At 32.7% G+C, this 6,335-nt stretch overlaps 2 non-coding genes across 2 annotated transcripts; both read left to right on the forward strand.

Moving 5' to 3' along the window:
• Positions 1–878: 878 nt before the first annotated feature.
• Positions 879–951, forward strand: LOC145044724 (small nucleolar RNA Z267). The gene has a single exon (XR_013681668.1). It is a non-coding gene; the product is annotated as a small nucleolar RNA Z267 (small nucleolar RNA).
• An 87-nt stretch (positions 952–1,038) lies between these two features.
• On the forward strand, positions 1,039–1,123 carry LOC145044730 (small nucleolar RNA R44/J54/Z268 family). Its single transcript, XR_013681674.1, has one exon. It is a non-coding gene; the product is annotated as a small nucleolar RNA R44/J54/Z268 family (small nucleolar RNA).
• Positions 1,124–6,335: the final 5,212 nt, after the last annotated feature.

The following is a 6,335-nucleotide window of genomic DNA, read 5'->3' on the forward strand; positions in this document are numbered from 1 at the left end:
TGTTTTTATTTATTTATTTATTTGTGTAATGCAATGTAATGTTTTTTGAATTTTCAATATAATTTTTTTTTAATTTTCAAACAATGAAAAATTATGTTTTTTATTAATTTTTTTTAATTAAAATAGTTAAAAAAAAAGTGTGGCAAGAAACCATACTTTGGTAAAATATAACGTGACACTTATATGACAGTAGAGGGAGTACGGTTTTGATGATAACAACTTTATGTAGTTTGCTTTAGTTATTTTATTTGTGTTTTTTTTTAAAAGTTTTTAGGATTATTTTAATGTCATGTGTATGTTTTTATTTGTTTATTTATTTGTGTAATGCAATGTAATGTTTTTTGAATTTTCAATATAATGTTTTTTTTTTTAAAAAAATTTTGAAGCAATGAAAATTCATGTTTTTTATTAAAAAAAAAAAGTTTTACTTAAAATAGTTAAAAAAAAAATGTGGCAAGAAATTTGCTAAAATATAAGGTGACGCTTAAATGATAGTAGAGCAAGTACAGTTTGAAACCACTCCCGGCTTTATTGGTAAGGCTCCCACAATTAAAATATATATAATGGGTTACCTATTTATTGGGCTTGTTGGATAACGTATTAAGTATCAACGTTTACCTTTATGGGCTTCCGATGCCATAACAATCGCGGAAGATGAAATCACATCCATAAACCCTAATTCGTATTGCTATTTATTTGTCCTTCGCCGATTCTACTACAAATCGACTTCTACGATTTATTGTTTTTGCAAAGATTTTCTGTTTCTGTTTCATTCAACCTTTCTTGATTTTCGATTAACTATTTCGTTAGTTGTAGCGATTAATCTTTAATTGATCTATTCTTATCAACTCGATTTTAGGCACCGATTGATTCTGTAGATGTTGCCTATGATGGTTTATAAATATACTTTGAGTACAATGCTTTGAAAAAAATTTAAATCTGAGGCACTTGTAAGCGATTCGTTTTTTCATAATCTTCTTTGAGGATCTGTTACTCTTCTTCTTGTTCTGTTTCTTGTGTTTTGTATGAAAGCATTTTGTAGCAAATGATGATAAATCAGACAGGGACATCTGCACTCTTTTGGAGTATGATGATTTGTCTGTGGGAATCTCTCTGATGTTTACAATCATTTTAGTATTAAATTGGCCGATGATGCATCTTATTTTTCATGATATTGAAGATGATTATTATTTAAGGAAAATGAATCATCGCAACTGAGGCTATTTTGTATTCGTTTTCGTGTTTTAAATTCTTGATCCTCTCACATTTTAAGATTTTTTTTTTCGATTGCAAGATGAAGTTAAAATTTTCATTAAAATTTCTACAAGAGTACTTTGGTGTGTTTATGAATGATAAAAAATGAATATTAAGTTATATTATTCTCGATAGAATATTTACTCGACATAGCTTATATTTTTCATTCTTTTAAAACCTGAAAAATCAACAAGCAACTCTAATTTTTACACTTGATTTGATGATTTTTAGGATTTTAAGAAAATAAAATATATGTGATTATGGCGAGAAAATATACTTTTGACAAAGTAGAAGTGGCCTGAAATAGCAATCGCCGGATATTGCCTTTTAGCCTCTCGTTCTTTCTCTTGGCGGTTGTAGTTTGGTTTGCTAAGGTCAAAAGAAAGTAAGCATTTTATATCTTATGTCTTAGAACTTTAGATCAACATCTTATCAATTTGAAAATATTTCTTCTTTTTGTATGACGGTTATGTTTTCTTGATAATCGTTTGGTGAGAGAGTTGACAAGAAAGAACTCTGTGTCTTGTGATATCTTTTCAACTTTAAAGTGACAAATCGAAAATAATGTGTAACAATTATATAATTCACAACAAAAGGTTCCAATGCACTAGAACTTAGGAAAAACTCAAATGTAACTTTTTTATGTTTGTTTTGCACATCAATAATAATATCTATAAGATTATTACAAATGATTCAAAGAAATTGAAGAATTTATATTTAATTTATCTGGCGTGTTGAAAGATATGTTGTGCAGTGATAACGGATGTCATGTAGAAAACAAACAAAAAGGATATAAAAGGCTAAGGTCACACCCACTATATCATATCTATTATCAATACATATTCATATCTATTATCTATACATATGGAAATGTATAGCATATCTTCTAAGATGTTGGATGAACGGAAAATATATTTTACAACTCGTTTGAATCATTGTTGTAAGCTCATAGATGTAGTAACTATTATTGGTATCCAAAATGGACATTAGTACTTGCATTGGAGTTTTTCCTATTTTCCGGTATATACGAAACTTATGTTGTGAATTACTATTTTAATTGTTGGACACATTGTTTTTGTTTTGCCCGATGTTGACAAGATATATGTGTTTCATGTTGTTAAATCTGCAACCAAATGATTATCATCAACGTATAACCGTCATGCAAAGAAATGAAATATTGGATTGATTTAAAATGTTTATTTATTTTAAAGTTCTATGATTTAAAATATTTATTTTCTTTTTGACCAGTTTTGACCAGACTTTAATGAGTTGACCTCTTTGGACTTTTGTTGACGTCTCTTGACTAACATTGATTGAATTTGAATTTATTAGATCCATGGATTATAAAATCTTCAACATCCTTTTCTTCTTCATTAAAACATCATGAACATCCACCATTTTCTCTCAAGAACATAAGAACACAAACATCCACCTCAAACACTCACCTCGCCGTAAAAATCCATTTTCCCGTTGAACCACCAGCCGAAATTCGATGAAAGTTGTGCCAATCTCTTAGTTTTTCCGAGCATTGAAACCCCACCTAAAATATTTTCTGATTTGTTGTCATAATTGGGGGTGTCACTACCACCATCTCGCCAGTTTCCGATCAACTTCGATTCCAACACCAAAAAAGTGTTTTCTACACATCTAACCAAAAAAAACCAACGTGATTCCAACATCAAAAAAGTGTTTTCTATTCTGAGTTATACACATCTAACCAAAAAAAACCAAATAATCTTGCAAATAATTTCGTCAGAAATTTTGACCCACTATGAGCCACCACCCGGTATTTGAAAAATTCAAGTTGGAAAGTTTGTCTTGTTAAAAGAGTCATGCATTTTGACATCCATGAACAATTATTAATTTTAGGGTGCAAGAGAGCGGATTCTGATTTCACATTTTAACTCTTGGGGATGAAAACCAATCGAACTGTGTATAATCTTTCCTTGGTTTTACTTACATTGACTGATCTAATATGATAATTACAACTGAATATGCTTTGAAAAATGGCATATGATTGTTAATAACCCAAAGTATTTAAAAAGATTGGTTTGAGAATTTTTGAATTTGGTTGATTTTGCCTGGGAAAATGGCCTATGATTGTTACTTTGGTTAGAATTTGTTATGTTTAACTAGAAATGTTGTCAAATTCTAGGTTGAATTGTCAAATGGAATCGTGTGGTGATGTTTAAAATTGTTTTGAATTATCAAAAGTTGGGTGCAATTATTTATTGAAATTGTTTGTGTTCTGTATAAATATTGAAATTTCAATATGAGAGTACTGAGAAGAGGTTTTGTTTTTGCGGATTTTCAGAATGGGAAAAATTACAATTCAGACATGCTCCTATGGATTATCTGTTGATCCTCACCCGAAAAGGGATGTTGCCGGTACTTGAGGAAAAGCCGCTTAGAAATGAAAGAAAGGCGGAAATGAAGGAAGCGGTCCTTCCCTCACAAAGTCGGAAATAAAAACATATCGCTCTAACCTTCGGGGACGTCCCATCCGACCCACAAAGTGTTACCATGAGGAGTCAATGATGAAGGTTGGGGTGCATATCGGTGTGGAAACTATGTTTCGTTGGATGGGTTGGGGTGATTTTCTTAATCTTTGTGATAGGACCTATAAGGAGCCCACACTAGAACCTGTCCACCTTCGCTATAGATGATGAAGCCAAAGTCTTTACTTTCCACTTACATGGTCAAAATCATCATCTTTCATATAGACGACTGAATTCCATCATGGAAGTTGATCGCACAAACGATGCGACCATCCGTTCTCATGAGTACATTAGCTTCCTGCATTCCCCCAACATGCATTTTTTGTAACAAATAATCGGTCTGAACACGTTCAATCTGAACTGATAAAGGGCCAAACACATAGTTCATCCTTGTTGGCGAATTACGCACCGAATTCTCTCCACAAGCATCTTCGGTCGCCTCGAACCAGGTCAAATAAATAGATGCAAGCTCTTCTTCCTAGACTACATGTCACAGGGTGGATGCCCTGATTTCTCCAGGTTCTTCCTTGATAAATGTTAGACCGCCCGTCAGCATACCACAAAAGAGATCTATATCGGTGGGCTTATTACTATCATAGGTCGAATCGTCGGCCTAGACTTCCCCGCCCCCAATTACTTGCCCTTCGACTACAACAAGCTTAACTTCCTACTTGATTGTTACGCACTTGAGCGAGCAGAGATGTTGGATAGTCGGGGCAATGACTTGTACAGTTAGCTTGTTGGTGATAAGGATGTAGTTTACATCCTCCCCAATTGGATTGGTGATTCGTTCATAAGGTATTAAGTTTAATCCCCACTCTATTACCCATTAAATTTAGGAATTCCCGCCTATAGTATTAGGCCCCATTTGGTACTCGAATTCATGGATCAATTTTTCATCTCTTCATATCTCTCATCTCCATTTATTAAAGTGACATAATGTGTGTTTTTAAAATTAATCTTATTTCTCCATTTGCCGCTTAGTCCTTGTGTTCTTTTACGCATCTTAATGACTTTTTGTGTATTTGAAAGATCAGTAATAATCTACATGTTATGGACATCAAACAACATTGGTTGTCACTTATATTTTTCGCTATCAAGTGTTACAATTTAGCTTTTAAATAAATAAAAAAACTCAATTTATCAACTACTAATATCTTTTTTCTAACATGGAACAAAATGTGAGTTTTTGTTCGTGTGTTGATCATTACATGTATTCTAGGGCTATGGATGTTATTCCGTGCTTGTTGTTTGTGATAGATAAGACTGAAGTTGAATATAAATATGCTTCCAAACAATGATACATACATAACATTTAGGCATTTACCAAAGGACTTCTAGCCAAACAATATCTCACGTTGACCTTCTTTCTAGAGGTTGAGGGTTGAAGTCCTGTCTGTAACATAAGATATAATTAGGAATAGTTTAGATTTGTTGTTCCAAAAAAACATTTAAGCATTATCTTGGTTTTCAAAATGATGTTCAAGCTGACCTACAAGATTCTATGAGTAATTTGTTATACAATTTCTTAGATGAATTTTATGTGATGTTACTTAAATGGGTGAAATTATTTTGTAATGTTGCGACATTTAGTGTCACTTTGCAATTTAAATAAGCGACAATCATAAGTTTCTTGTTTTTTTTTCCTTCCAACATGTTTGAGATGACAAGGTGAAATAAGTGAATTTCAAAATTCAATTTTATTCCACATGTTTAGACCTTTAATGGGTGAATCTTAAATTAATATATTTTTCAAGTTTACAACCCTAACATATCATGTAGCCCTTTTCAATCTTTTTCAATCTTGATAGGTCTAAACATATGTAATCCTTTTTTGAAAATTTGGGTTGTAAGGTTTGAATTAGGTGTACTTTCATCTTCTAACATCAATATGATGTCAAGCTTATGGGAGGATAGACAAAATAGTTATTATAATCAAATATAACTTGATATCTTGGTGGATCATTTAAAGTTTACTTTCTTTAATTGATAATTCAACCCTATATCTGCGAATTTCAATGTACGATAACCCATAAGAACATGAATTATTTTTAAGCACAAAAAGGAAAACAGCACTGTAACAACCAGACATTCAGGTATTTACATTTTTAACCCTAGGTATGAGAATTGGTTGCAAAATTGGTCCCTTGTAGCATTTTGGAGAAACGCATGTTTCATAGTGTACGCTGCGCGTGTAACGACCAAAAATTTCAACAAAATTTAACCTTTCAAAACCAACCCATTTTAATCACGTTATTACAAAAATGTTTTCAATACATTTATTATCAGAGTATTCCTAGGTCCATATCATAAAACATAAGCATGATGAGCGGTACGACCACGCCTTTGCCTTGCCACGGTCTCCTGAAGAACCTGAAAAACATTAAACCACAACTGTAAGCCCGAAAACTTAGTGAGATACCCTCAAAATACCAACCACATATACCACACACATAACACGCTATATCATCGAATCACAGAAAACCCATGCATATCGGGTCTACTGTGTGACTGGTCCGCCGCACTGGCCAACAGTCCACCTAGTCCACCCTCCGCGCCTAGCCATATACATCGAGTCTGCAA

This window comes from Lactuca saligna, chromosome 4 (assembly GCF_052625555.1).
Source record: "Lactuca saligna cultivar CGN05327 chromosome 4, ASM5262555v1, whole genome shotgun sequence".
NCBI lineage: Eukaryota > Viridiplantae > Streptophyta > Magnoliopsida > Asterales > Asteraceae > Lactuca > Lactuca saligna.